Source organism: Buteo buteo, chromosome 11 (genome assembly GCF_964188355.1).
Source record: "Buteo buteo chromosome 11, bButBut1.hap1.1, whole genome shotgun sequence".
Taxonomy (NCBI): Eukaryota; Metazoa; Chordata; class Aves; order Accipitriformes; family Accipitridae; genus Buteo; species Buteo buteo.
Window position 1 is genome coordinate 20,858,321 of NC_134181.1, and position 15,166 is coordinate 20,873,486.

At 45.0% G+C, this 15,166-nt stretch overlaps 1 protein-coding gene across 2 annotated transcripts in view; it reads left to right on the forward strand.

Annotated features, from left to right (window-relative positions):
- The window catches only part of NECAB2 (N-terminal EF-hand calcium binding protein 2), a 101,958-nt gene that overhangs the window by 20,975 nt on the left and 65,817 nt on the right, over positions 1-15,166 (forward strand). For both annotated transcript variants that reach the window (XM_075039382.1, XM_075039383.1), the window contains exon 2: positions 4,471-4,495. The gene's annotated coding sequence lies outside the window, so the exon portion shown is untranslated. The remainder of the gene's footprint in view (positions 1-4,470; positions 4,496-15,166) is intronic.

The following is a 15,166-nucleotide window of genomic DNA, read 5'->3' on the forward strand; positions in this document are numbered from 1 at the left end:
GGCAGGGCACGGCTGGGCTCTGTGCATTTGAGGTTTGCTCACTGCAAGGTACATAATTGCAAAGAAGAGTTCAGCCTTTCCCTTCTGTTCTTCAGGGCTTTGTAAGCAGGTGCTTGAAATGGAGCTGCACCCAGGGCCAATGTTTATGGAAAACTAACTTCTAGTGCTGTGAAGGTGGTAACGTCAAATGTAATTCTTACCTGTCTCATGCAACTCTTATTTAGGACAGCTAGGTAAAGTCTAAGGAGAAGGTGAGAGTGAAAGGAAAGGATAGGACATGGTGTTAACTGCTCTTCCCTTGGGGAGGAAAAATAAAAAAGTGCTTTGGAATGGGAAAAATGCCAGGAGACCTGGAGCTCTGTAGCAGCCTTGCTCTGGGGGGAGCCACTCCAGACAGGACAATATTTGCACACCAATGGTATATTTCTTACTGAAACACTAAAATCAAACCTTTCCCCTTGCATGGGGAAAGGTCATTAGCCTGATGGTGTCTAAAGATGTAGTCCAAAATGGCAAAGCTTCAGGTCAGTATTTTCTTGCGTTATTACCGGGAAGAGCAATATAGAGAGGCTGTAGGAGAGGAAGTTCCTACCGGTGCCTTGAGTTCAAGAGCTAAAAGCCATATCTGATATAAAACCTTGTCTTGGCTCCAAATGCAGTGTCAAGACTTGTAGGGAGAGGAATAGAAAGGAAGGACAGGAATGTAGGAACATAATGAACAGATTCATCAGGTTTTTAGGTATATCTGGGTATCTGGATGCTTTCTCATCCATAGGCTTTCCTCGCCCAGGAGACTTAGCTTTGGTTTGTCCTTGATTCTGCACCAAGATTATGATGGAAAACATAATTCTAGCTCCGTTGCACTCTAAGTCAACATCATATTAACCTGCTGAAGGGATAATAAACTCTACAAACCCTATAATAATTCCTAGGCTTGTTGGGGGAGTGCTTATGTGAATTTAATAAAATTGCTGAGAAAACCTGCATTAAGCAGCCTCCAATGTCGTACATTCTCATCCAGGAGCTTTGAGAAGGCAGAACTGAATGTTTAAATTTGAAACCATCATTTATTTTTTTTTTCAAGTTTATTATTACCACTAGCATTTTGAGTTGCTCACTTCTGCCAGCCAAATATCTGTAGTAACCATTTGAGAGTACAGCAAAAATGTACATTTAAAAAAAAATTATTGGAAATCTTGGCAGAGGTTGTTTGGTCTAAATAGTTTTTATATTCATCTAGATACCTGGTAAATGGAATAAGTATGCTGCAGACAGCAAACTGCATGCATTGCCTGTGTAAATCCTATAAAATGGGTTAATGTGGGCCATATTGTGTGTATCCTGTGGGCTCACGTTGCGACTTATCCTATGCTTCAGGAGACTTGCTAAGTAGTTTTAAAGTGTAGCTGATAGGGGAGATGGTTGCTGTAGTACTTTTTGGACTGGATAATTTCTCATTTACCATCTCAAAGCAGCATGTTACTCTGATGGTTGGAGAACTGGGGGTGATGGAGCAGAAAGAGCATCCCTGGTCAGGCTTTGCAGTGCTGCCGGCTCATTTTGTGAAGCCCTTGGCCCCTGGGGATGGTCCTCAGCCAGGGCGGAGGTGCAAGAAGCCAATCGCTGCCGAGGGCCTGGCAGGACAGGGCGTTTCTCCATCAATATTTCACTGCCTCTACTCTCGCTGACCTCCAGGGCTGATGCCTTGACTAAATCTAAGTGACATTGGTGCTGAGTGAGAATAGCAGTGGTGGAGTTACTGCAAGCCTGAAGAGAGCCACGGCGGGGTGGACCCGCTCTGCAGCCTCAGTGTTGGAGATGATGCAGCACCCTTGCTTGCATTGCCTTCTTCCTGGAGTTGGTTGGAGCTTTCCTTTCCCCAAGCTCCCTGGGAACCTGGCACTGAGCAGCCCTCGGGGGTTTGACCCACTGGTAGTAGGGGAGGTGTGAGGGGCTGCGGTTTCCCTTCCATGACCACATCTTACGCCTTTCCCTTACCAAAAGTACGCCGCATCCTTCCCACAGCGCAACAACTAATTCAAGACGTGAACAGAGGGCATCTTCAGGTCGTGTGTGGGAGGCCACTCTTGTTTGCTGAGCTAGAGCGTAAATCCTGGGTCTTCACAGAAGCAGTGTTTTTGTCAGCATTACCAGTCTATCATGGAGTATGTTATGTCTTTATCAGCCTCCGGATGCTCATTCCAGTGTTCATACCTTGATGTACTCCCTGCCTGTGCTGACAGATTACTTTATCTCAAATTGCTTTCCCTCCAGGTGTCCTGTTTGAAATTTTTTTTGTGTCTGCAAATTTTAGGTGGGTCAATTAAGTCGGAAGAATAAATCTTGCTCATTAGCAATAAAAACTAAACAGCTTGGTCCTGTAGAATAAACCTTGGTGGGTAACACAGCTGATGTGATGTTCCATCAACGTGTTCGTGTACAAATAGTCATACTTTCTAGGAGTATCTAGGGGATTTAAAGCCCTAAAAAGTTCACTTAGTGAAGCTGGACATAAATACTTGCATTTATTAACATTTCTTCCATTTCTTAATTATTTTTTTTTCTTCTTGCTCTGAGGGTTCATTGCAAGGTTGGTGGCTCCACAGAGCAGAGCACTGCAGATTGAGCCTTTATCTCACTTTAAGCTACATTTTACCTATTGTTTTTGCCTTCCTGTTCTCCCTCTGCCAGTTGTGCTTAGCAGGGTGGCGATCCCCCACAGGACCTTAAAATAGACATAGCTGCTTCTGCGTTAGACTCGATGTAATGTCTTTGTTTCAAAGCGGTGGGAACAGTAATAGAAGGATGTGGTGATGAAACAAAGAAAAACCAGAAATAATCAGCATCTAGAAAGAAAAGTACCTCATCTGGAGGTGCTCATGGGGAGTGAGGAGTTGGGGTGTCCAAGCCAGGAAAAGAGGAATATTTCATACTCTGGGCAGGGCATATTGTGCATGTCTGGGTGATGTGTGCCAAAGCCACGGGGCTTGCTGGGGTTCTGCTTGTCCTGCCTGGCTTTATTCTTTCTTCCCATAGACAAGCCATGACTGGCCGGCCCTTCAAAACCCATATTTAACCTCAGCAAAGTCCATAAGTGTGGAGGTAGGTAGGATTTTCCCCCAAAACTTCTAATTGCTCTAAAAAACTGAAGGTCAGCCCAAGAAGTAAGCAGTTTTGGAGTGGTCACAAGCTGTAATCCTAGCAGAGTTTTTATGACCCGCTCTTCAAGCTGGGACACAGTGACTCCAACCATTTGGGTCTGGCTTAAGCAGAGGGTGTTTGCCTCTGCTGAAGTACACCAGAAAGTCCAGCTTTGACTTTGCCCTATGCAGCCTAGGAAGACCTTTGGGCAAAAGAATTATTCATGTTCCTTAATGAAGCCATGTTCACTTAAATAGCACATTCTGAAATTCAATTTGTCTCTTGGGTTTCTTGTTTTGTGCAGCAGTTTCTCTTCTGCTATTTTTTTTTTGTAATGATTTTATGACCCAGAAAATAAGAGGTTCCATTTTACAGCTGACTCTGATCTGTCCTGCTGGTGCTTTTATTCCCTCTGCAAGGAAATTTCTTTGTACAGCCCAAGTCCCTGCTCTTGCACAAAGTAATAGGGTCAGGTTTGAAGAGATGGTGAGAATGTCATCCCTTTTCTGCCCAGTTTATGAACGTGTTAATTTTTGGTAATTTGTGGCCAAACCTGTGCTAGCAGCCATTTTTGGCAGGAACCTCAAAGATTTCAACTCCTACAGAAGCCTTCTGCTATTAATTGCATTGTGTCAGGGGACTACCTGTAAGCTGAGACTAGTCAGAAAAACAGCAGTTGTTTCTCCTGTCTTTCTCCCTGACAAATTCTACTGTACTACACATTGTTGCAATTTTTTTTCTTCTGAAAGGGCTATCTGATTCCTCTCTGTGGGCTGTTCCTCCACATTGTAGTTTTAAGTCTAAATATAATCTCCTTCCCACACAGGAAACTTGGTTTTAAAAAAAAATATTGTAAATAATTTGTTTTAGAAGTACAGAACTGTGAAACTTGGTTTAAGAGATATTATTGATGCTAGAGAAATTGGCTGGGCTGGCTGCATGGCTGTTGTAATTTTTTTTAATGGGTATTTTTCTTGTGTTGGGTCTCTGTTGCTGGCTTTCTTCTATGAGGGAGATGGGAGATGCTAGAACTGTTGGAAGCATTTTGTGTTACCTTTATTTTGCTAGCTAGCTCCTTTTCCAGCAGTTATTCCAAAGGCAACGACATTGATACTCTACCTGGCGGTGGTTGTCCATTGTGTGGGTCTGGGAGAGGTGGGCAGAGTCTTGGGAAGAGTGAGCTCAGTAAAGCACCTGAATTGGCTCTTGGGGTGCTGGAGATTGTGGTCCTGCCCTGTGCATGGGATTGAACATGGTCCTGGTGCTCAGGGCTTCACCCTTTCAAGTGGAACAACATGGTAAAAATGTTTCTCTCTCTTTCAATTCCAGATTTTCAGAAGAGCTGACAAAAATGGTAAGTCTGTACATTCATATTTCACATTTCTTGATTGAACTTTTGTCAGTATTACCATTTTTCCTGATAGTAACATCTAACTGTTTACGCATTCTTCAGTTTACTGGGTCTGACGCTGATATGGTCTAAGCATCAGAAAAGGTTTTGTTGTTTCTTTGGCTGAGATGTTCTTAGAACGGACATGCTACCCGTGTGCGAGTCGGCATAGCAAGATCCACCAGGCTTGGGGCTATTTCACAAAGAAGAACATAAAAATAGATCGCAGCTAAGTGATAAGTGAGGATCCACCTCTCGGTAATCTTGGAATAGCTTTGCAAAACAGACCTAATCTGTGAATATTAGTAGTTTGGTTCCTGAAGGACTGGACACACACATCAAGGAGCAACATGTATTGATGTGTGTTTTCAGTCTGTGCCTGCAGGAAGCTGAACAACTCCACTGAGCCTCGTCTTGTTCTTAGATGGGGAATAACATGGAGGGGGTCTTCATTAAACGACTGGGGATCCTGAAAGAAGAGAGCTGCTCTGCTGTGAGATAACGTAGTTGTGGGAAAAAAAGGCAATGGTTCCAGTCCCAGGATCTCTCTCCACCCTGAAAAGAAATTTAATTTTAGCTGCTAGCTAAAATCCCAACAGCTAGTCTCTGTTGTTTCCCTGTTGTACAAGAAGGCAATTAAATATGCATCAAAACTGTGTGTGTTTGCAGAGGGACATGTGGGAGGGTTGTGCAGAGGAGCGTAGGGGAGTGTTCAGCTTTTCCCTACCAGATTTGAAAGAGAGATACCTGATTTCTGCAAGAGCTTGTAGATACATACGTTCACTGCCTCTAGGTAAGGCAGTGAAGGATCCTGTGAGCTGGCTGGCATATAAGCAGCAAATGCCCTGTTAACGTGGGTATTTCGTTACAACAACTGATACAGTAATAAGACATTGAAATTTGTTTGCTTGGGTAAGCTGAGCATTTGTGCGATGGAAGGGGAATGCTGCGGGGGGGGGGGTGGTATGGGGGGAGAGCACCCCAAATGCTCCTTACAGGGAAAAATTAATTTGTGCTCTTGACACCCAGACTGTCACGCTTTACAGCCTCCTGAGCACTTAATTGTTGCATAATTGGAGACCCGGAGGTTTTGTCTGATGAAATATTAGATGCTGCCTCTGACAGATGCTGCCTGCTTGCTTTCTGCTGGCTGGTGTGCCTGCCCCATGGAGCTGAGTGCCAGGGTTGCCAGCTTGCGGCTTACCTGCCACTTGCTCTCCATCAGGAGAAGCCTGATGAGCTTTTTGGACTACAACTCTCAATGTCTTTGTTGCATGCAGGTAACAGGCTAAAATCTGTGCTTAGTTATTCCCATCTCAGTTTGAAGTTGAAAATGCCACTCCAAACTTCGACCTGTGAAACTGTTCCTTGCTAAACCTGTGTTTAAACCTCCTTTCTGCCACAGCCTCCTTCCAGTTTCCAGGACAGCCTTTGGGTAGGGCAGCTGAAATCAAAAGAAGTGACTTTTCTTCTCAATAACAAATGTTACTCTGCTGAACAAAGCTTGAAAGGATGCACTTTAACGTATTGGCCTTGATGTAGTTATTTCCAGTGACTGCTTTTTGAGCTCTGCCAAATGATGCTGCGCTTTTGTTTTAGTCTTGATTAAATTTATGACAGCTGCGATAGGGCTGAAGAATTAGAACTTGAAATACAAAATCTTGTCTTGGCTGTTGTGCCATTATTAAGGCTTTTCTAGGATGGGTGAGTGGAGCAGCTCAGAAGTTGCTTTTGAAGTTTTGGTATTCCTGGCTCGCCGCAGCACAATGGAAGGAGCTGCTGCCTGCCAGGGCCAGACACGTCTTTCCAACCCAGCCAAGACGGCAAAGCTGTCATTTTGGTGGTTTTACCACATCACGAGGTTGTGGGGGTTAAATTTCAGTATGGCTATTGCCACAGGGACAGCTCTCTTGGTGTATTCGGTAGGTGCCAGTGGCAAGCCATGAATCCTTGTCTTGTGGCGTGGGTGAAAACTTGGGGAAATGATGAAGCTTTGGACCTGCTTGGTCTGCGCTGGTGAGGGTCTCTGAGAAGAAAGACATACCTTTGGAAAGCTGGTGGCTTTTGCTGACCAGTTCCCTTGTTGTTGAAACCCATCCAAATCTCCTGTTTTTGCAACCTTTATACTCTGTTACTAATGACGGGCAAACACTCCCTCAGTGTTTTAGTATGAGTAACAGGTGAAAGCCAAAAGAGGTGTTTCCATCAGCAAGAGCAAACCTGTTGTTCTTACCTCTGCCCCTCACCCTGGTAAAAAACTACCCAGCTCCTCTGTGGCTTCCTCCCTGGACGTTCCTTCCCTTTGTAAGGCTTGAGCAAGTGATCTGCGGACAACGGGCAGGATCACTCCACTGCACGTGGGCAGGAAGACAGCAAGCAGCTCAGGTACAGCGTGCCAGTTAGAAGCATTTTCTTGTCCTGCTCAACCGACCAGTGGGAGTTTGGGTTTGAGCAAAGAAGCAGATTAATACCCCTGAGCTGACGTTGGGGTGTCCATCAGTCACCCTGGGCACCCAAACTCCTCTCCATGGAGCTGCTGTCCTGCCCAGCAGACGTACTCTCCTGGGGGCCAGGTGGTCTGTAACGTAATGCCCATGGGGAGCATTGCTCATGGACAAGTAGTCTTTTTGGTTGGCCTTGCTGTGCAGACATAAAAAGGTGTTTGCCCCTTTGGAGGTATTCACCTGGATGCTGTTTGAACATCTTTATTCCATGTTAACCCGTAATATCCCAATTAAAACTCAAGCAGGGATGCTTGCACGGATCAGAAGAATTGGAGCTCTTCTTGCCTGGGTCACAAAACGTTAAAATGAGTGTGGATTGCCAGTGACATGTCTGCCACCCAGTAGCTGTTAATGCGTTGGGTGTAAAGGTGATGGGCTGACTTGTCAGGACCCAGAGTCAGCTTGGGCTGGTATGAATGGGCACCAGCAGGGCAAGCCTTACCCCGACATCTGGTGGTGAAATTGGTGGTCCGTTGTCAAAGATGGTGCTGGGCAAGAATTTGAACTGCTAAGGGTGAGAGCTGTCGTGGCCAGGGTGCAGCAGGTCTGAGCTCTAGGTTTGCAGGGGGTTGAGGAGACCAACGCTTCTGGGCATAGGCAGAAAAGTGTGTGCCCCCCAGCCCTGGCGAGGCTGCTGGCTGCAATTGCTCTTCTGAAATTTGTCCTGCCTCTTTCTAACCCCGGATGGGCACTGCAGGGGGGTACAGCTGGCTCTGTTAATAAAGGCCAAATGTTCTCTGGAGAAAGAGTTGTCTCCATCTCTGGTTCCACTCTCATTACTTGCAATGCAGGTGACCTACAACTACATTGTTGGGACAACACAATGTGGTGCTCTCCATGGGACTAATGCTGCCAGGCAAACAGGATGCTGCCTTTTGCTTTTTATGACCTGGATGACAGGCTGTCACAAAGTAGTCTGGATTTAAGTGGCAGCTCTATCCCCATGTTGGTTCCTGCAAGACGAGGTGACCGAGCAGGTGTCAATCTCAGCGTGGCTGCTTTCCAGTCCCACTGGGTAGGGTTGTCCCTGTGATCTTGGGACTGTCTTCTGAAGGACTGTATGTCCTGCAATGTTTTTCCCTATACTTTTCCAGTTGTTTTTTTCTTGAGACATCTGCCAGTCGTGGTGGCCAGCTTCACCAGCCATTCGTATTTGCTGCTCTTCATAATTAGCTCAGTATGTTCCTCTGCAGCCTTTTGGGGGTATGGCTTCCCCTGGCTGCCCCTGCAGCTCACAGCAGCTGCTGCAGGAGACGTGCAAGAATATTTCCCTCGGTACAGCCTTCCCCGCAAGCTGTGGCTCAGAGGTTTCCAAAGCCGGAGGTGGTGTCTTTGTATTTAATATCCCTAGGGTTCTCTTTTTTTTCACAATTTTGTCTTTGACATCCTGGCCTTTAATTTATTGATTTGTTGAAATTCAGTCTCTTGATGGCTTTACCTGGTACAGCCCCAAGGAACAGTAGAAGCATCAGTCTGCCGCTTGCATGTCTCGCCGCAGGTGGCCTGTGTGCTGTACACAGCCCTCCGCTGAAAAATTAAAATCTTGCACTTCTCGATTTTTGTCAGAATCCCAGGAAGGTGCCCTGAGCCCTGGACAGGCTGCTGAAAACACAAGCTCACAGGTTCCCAAAATATTTTACTCCGTTAAGATTCTTCTGCTGTCTCCACACCTGCAGAGGTTCCTGTCCAGCAGGGACTTTGCTCTTTTTAATTAACCAGCTGAGACAACTCATTATCCAGTGCTGTGTGCTGGTGACATACTGGGGGAGCGAGCTCTCAGGGCAGGGAGTGCTGGCAGCTTTACCCAACCTGGCAACTCTTGCTTTCCTCAGCTGTGCTAAAGCCACTCTTACAGACCTGTGTGGGAGCCCTATGGAAATAGGGGGGGAAATCTGAAGAAAACTTCAGCTCTTGCCATCTAGTTTAACTAGAGCATCTCATGTAACTTTTGCCATCCAGAGGACAGATGATTAAAGTGTCACCTAAAAAGCAAAGCAGTGATTGTAAGCTTAAGGAATTGTCTCATTTAATGTGCAGCTTCCTCCAGTCAAGAGGTCCTAAATTTGGAAATCTTTTCAGCATCTTAAATTTTTTTTTTTAAACTTTGTCCCCCCCTGCCCCAGTGTGGTAAAACTGGCATGTATTGTGTTAAAGCAACACGGCTTGTTCAGACACGGTAACTATGGAGCCTGATCGTGTGAATTTAAGAGCCTCTCCCTCCTTCCTTTCCTTCCAAAGCTCCTCAGCATAAATTGTTAATGCATGTAAAATTGGATGTTCTTGGTGCAAGGTGCTAAAACACATTACTGTCCCTGCCATGTTCAGGTACTTGTATTAAGGTGATTTGATTCAGTGCCTGCATGTACTAAGAGACCGTTAATGAAGCAGCTCTTGCTCGTTAAAAGACATCTTGGTCTCCTGCCCCAGTGAAGTGAGATTCTGCCTCTAATGTGAGTTAAGTCCCCAACCTTTTCCCCATCAATAAGATCAAGCAGCTGGACTTACATCTATCTATACGATAAACTCAGCAAATGGTCTGGACAGTACACCTTGAAATGATGAGCACATTGGAGATACCTGGATAAACTGGCAAATGGTCTGAAAAAAGGGAGAAGGGCTGGGGCGTAACCTTCTGACAGTGAATAATTCAGCTAACTCTAGTCATGCTTTGAAAGGGCATGGCTGTTAGTCATTCGAAATAATCTTTTTCTTCTGTGTAGGACTGTTTTTCCTTTCTCTGCTAATAAATCCACCTACTGTCTTGTAATCCTCCCAGTCCCAGTAAACAATACTTAATCGTTTAATTGGCATGTGGTAGGAAAACGGAGGTATCTTGTTTTAGGCTGGTGAAGCAGAGCTGTCAATCATCTGAGTTATCTACTGTGTACTTTAATCCTCTCATTAGAAAGCTGTTGATCAATTATAAGTTAAATAGCCCAGGATTCTCCTTGAAAGGTTAAGACGGCTATTTTGACAGAACAGCCTAATTGCTAACAATTCATTATAGAAATGTTGCTTCCCAAAACCTGGAGTTTTTATTATCTTGAAATCTCCAGTCACTGCAACTACCCAACTCCTGTATCTTGAGTGTAACTAAGTGGTTTAGTTTGGAGTTTTTGCCATAATTACTAGATGTCATTGATGGAAATGGCCTTTGGTCTGTCTCATCCATGGGGCTGGCTTGCTGGGCACTGGGGGTTAGGTGATTCCTCTGGATGTCTGCCATGGAAGAGGAGAGATGCAGAAGAAAACGTGCCAAACATTCTGTATATGGTTATAAAGCACGTACAGAAAATGGCAGGAGGAGCTAGTGGTGGTGCAGTATTGTACTTGACAATGACTAGGGATGAATTAGTATCATGGTTCTTGGCACCTTCCTGTTGCTGCTGTCTTTGTGACTTCTGCACCAAGAACTGGCCCAAACCGTTGTGCTTCTTCCTTGAATTTATCATATCTAGGGAAGGTGTGGATGGGAACGAAGCCATTCAACACATGCTGTCTTAGATGGCTTCTGCTGTTATCAAAAATGAAATACAATGAAGTGTGAAAATGGATTAAACTAATTTAATTTATAAATTTAATGTAGAGATCTGGAGGGCAAATGCTGAGAGGAGTTTTTGGTTTTTAGTTGATCTGCGTGGTCAGCTGAAGGCCTGTAGAGGACATAGCAGAGCTAATAAAGGAAAAAAGGAAGCATGAATGCAGCAGGAATAGGAAAGAGTTTCTTGGTTAAGAGCCATGAAGGGCAATGGAGTTGTGCCCATTCCTATCCCAGTAGGGCTTGTCCTTTAAATAGCTGCACACAAGATATCTGTTAGTCACTTAGGAGCTCATTAAAGGAGATTTATGCTGTTATTCTTTGTAAGTAAAGGTCTGCATATCCAGTGTTGCAAGCTTCCTAGCAAATTGCCCTGCAAACAATGGGGGCACATATAGAGCTGCTGACAAGCAAGGAACAAAAATGTCTTTGGACATCAGCATCATAACAAACTGCCTAAGGAGCCTGGTTTGCTGGCAGTGGGGTTGTGCCCTTGGAAGTAGACCAAGCTCCTCCTCTTACGTATAAACCAGCAGTGCTGCTCTGCTTGATGGCTTTGTGGCTGTAATGCCCTGTATCACTGCTGTCCCCTTGGTCTGTGGAGCCCACAAGCTTCAAAAGCTGGAAAAAGACAGAAAAAGAAAACCAAGTAAAGAAAAAACTTCAGGGCCATCTCTCGGCCCCAGCTTATCATAGAATCATTTATGTTGGAAAAGACCTTTAAGATCATTGAGTCCAGCCATTAATCTAACACTGCTTGATACATTAAAGAACTGAGGCATGTCATGAGTGTTGCCTAAGTAGAAATTGGTCTTGTTAATCACCAGTATGCAAACGAAGAGCCTGAGGTTCTTCCATGGATTGGGTTTCTTTATTAAGAGATGGTGGTGGGAGAGCAGGGAAAGCCCTGGACCCTCAGCAGAGGGAGAGGGCTGAATGAGTCCTGGTGTGGTGGGTCTACAAAAGAGCGTGTGGGTGAAGCTCAGGGCGATTTCCAGCCCTTCCCAAGTTCTCTGTGTCTGTCCTCTGTGTCTTGTTTGTAGGCAGATACTGTTCCTCTGAGTAAGGACTTTGGGGATCTGGGAAATGTGCAGGACTGTTAACGGTAATAGCTCTCGAAGTCTCACCCACACTCTCCAGCCCCCACTTGGAGAAATGATTTTGATCACCTCTAGTGAGCCCCGAACAGGAACAAAGGAGTGTTTGTCTGTGGATGTGCTTAGGGCCCAAATTCACAGCAACTGGACCCAGAGCACTGTGTAAATCTGTTGTTCTCCCCCTTTCACTCTGAGAGTGCCCCTCACTGAGCTTGAGTCATTGATACAGAAGTTGGGGCAAAAAGGGGTGAAAACACCTCTTCAGTTCTGGCAATGTGGGAACATGGGGAAATGCAGGAGAGAGAGAGAAGGAGAAAACTGGCACTGGTGAGCAGGTGGTCTCAAGACCCTGTTTTTACTGTTCGCTTTCAATGCTTTATGTCCTCGTGGGCTCCTTGTCTTCAGGACTGCAGGTTAGAGGAGTCACTTCTGGGTCAGGAAAATGGGATTACAGTCTGAGAACAGCATTGCTATTGCAACATGTGCTAAATCTCGTGTATTGCTTGCTTGGTGTCCTGTCTGTGGTGGTGGTTGTACTTTAGTCCTTTCCTTATTTCGGAAACCTAAGAAGCTGTCACTGTTCAGCTTGCTCACCCTGCCTGGGCCTGTCCTTTTTTTTTTTTTTTTTTTTTTAATAGCATCTGATTGCCGGGCAAAAAACCTTTTGGAGTTGTTCTGAGATTAAAAATAGCAGGCATCTGTTATTAACTACCATCTTAATTTATTGAAACATTTTTAGAAAACTACTTGATTGGAATTTGGCATGGTAATTGTCCACAAGGTGGTTTTAAGACTCGAAGTACTTATCTCCCTACCTTCCCCCATCAATTTGAGGCCCTTTTGGAAAATATGCTTGGACAGGACTTGAATGGTGGTAAGCAGCTGGGACTTCAAAAATATGGCACCCAAAGCATCATGGAAGAAAAATGAAGACATTGTAGTTGTGGGTGCCTTTGTCAGATCTTAGAAAGATGCCAGGCTAGGACCATGATACCTCCATGTTATATATCAGATTAAAAAAACCCCAAACACCTAGTAAGCCACCTGTTGCACACACAGCTCTTCTTTCCACAGCCACAACTGTGCACCTATTTTGAAATTGTGCTTTTACTGTGAGGTCCCAGGAGCCACGCAGTCCCTGCCATAATGGGCTACCACTTATCAAAACCACTTATCTTCCAGACCTGGGTAATTACCTTCTGCATGGCTACTGCTCCTCAAGCACAGGGAAAACCTTGAGCTATTCATATCTCACTGGTGTGTCCAAATTAAATCATTAGTTCTAAGTGAGGATATTTATAATACTTGCAATAACAAAAACAGTATTAGCAACCACCCACGTATAAGTCGAAAAATGCAGTGATGAATCGGGTTTTCTATGTATGGATAAATCTGGTAGGTTCTTCCATGAGCAGATGACCAGACTAAATGTATTTATCTTTTCTAAAAAATAAAGAAAAAAAGATTTGCATTTAGGTAGTCTACATTTCATGTGACAATCAAAAAGTACCTTATAAAACTGTGTAATGACCTTTATTTACAAGGAGAAAGTTTGAACATGTTTTCAGTTATTTGGACTCCTGTATCACTTCCTAGCTCCCTCTATTGTATGTTCAGTTATCCTTCCACGTCCTTGCAAAGTTCACAGCACGTGGTTTTGAAGAGATGACATCTGTTTAAATTGGGACATGCTGTTCCCAAAACAATAAACAAACCTATCAACAGATGATGAATTTTGAGATAATGTAGAAAATGTGAAAGCTGGTTGCTGGCCATGCTTTACAGGTTGTCACTAGACGTGTCCAGAACTTCTGTCCACCCTTTAACCCTGTGAACTTAGGATTTGATTTTCATTACTGACTGGCTTGAAAGGGCACTTCTCAGCTGCTTTTGCCATTTCAGGGCTGCTTTTTCTTTCGACAAAGATATGAAGGTATCTGGTGCACACTGTGTGCAGCAGAGGTGAAGAGCTGAGAGTTTTTAGGACCTGTTTTTCTTCTCATGTCACTTCTTGTTAGCAATGCATGTTAGAAGCAAGGGGTATTTTTATACTTTTTTTTGGCTGGACCACCTTAATTCTGCAGAGTAGACCTTGAATTGGGTGCATAGGGTTAGGACTTCATTAACAGCTGCATCCTCATGTGCTACAGGCTGACAGTTATGCAGCGGTCCAGTTTTAATCGGGGCCCATGTGTGGTTTGCCTAGTGCAAGACTTAAGCCAAAGAAGGTTTGAGCTGGGCAAGGTTTGAATCCAGGCCAGAAACTCCCCCATGAACTCAATCCAATGATGTGGCCAGCACTTGAGCTTTAATTTCCACAACAGAAATGCCCATATCCCACCTATTCCTGCACAGCAGCAATTTATGGCCCATCACTCTCTAAAATTGTTATTCCTGTCCTATTCCTAAAGCTTTTCCCCGCTGAGAGAGCAGGCCGCCAAAACAGAGAGTACTATGAAAGCCTTCATGGGTGGCAGGCCATGGGGGCACTATTGGTCCCAGTGTGACTGGTGCATGGTGGTGTGCAGGGAATGGGACTGGTGGGTTATCCACAGCTGGGAAAGTTGCTGTATTTAAACAGAGCGCTTGGCTTCTATGCAGCTGGCTTGCGGACACTTCAGTTGATATCTGATAGCTCAGGCGCCTGACTGGTATCGTGCAGAATGCCCTTTCCTCATTATTCAAGGTACAAATCATTGCAGTGTTAGTGGCCATCACCTGTGTCCTCGCCCTTTTGCTGTAAAACCTACAGCTAGAATATCAAGCCAGACTTAAAGAAAAAATTTAAAAAGCAGCGTCACCTAATATTTGGCCTTCCTCAGGTGTGCTTACCAACCTGCGGTACTTGCTGCCTTGTGACTGTAAAGCATATTTGCATGTTGGTCCACCCCAGGGCTGTGCTGGCAGCGCCTGGCTGCCCTCTCTGCCCAGCACCTTCCCTTCTCGTGGCTGCTGAGCCTTTCTTTCCACTCTCTCTCAAAAATTCAGCTGCTGAGCGAAACCCATGGTAAGAATCAGTAACTGCTGTAACCTTCAAGGCTTTCTGATGTTTTTGTGTTGACAATAAATGGATTTGAACCTCAAAGACAGTTAGATACCTAAACACATGGGCTTTCATACCTTCATGCTTTCTTATTAGGCCATATGTCAGTCCATCAAAAACTCATGGTGATGCTGACCTGAAGGGTTGTCTTCCTATGACCACTGTCTGGGCAGAAGTATCAGCCCTTGGGCCATCGCTGACCTCTGCTCTCTGCTGGACCTCGCTAAGAGGGGTCAGATGTCGACGAGCAGGTTAGATCAAAGCTTTTGCGTTGGAAACCACCTACCAGTCTGCCCCAGGCCTGCATTTCCAGCCTGACCCATCAATCGAACCTTCTTGCTGCCTGTGTTTATCCCTGTTAGACGTTCAGGGTGGTCTGAGACCTGCCTGCCCACGAGCATTCTCCTGCCATTCATCAAACCTCTCACCCTCAGGAAACATTGCTCCCTGTGC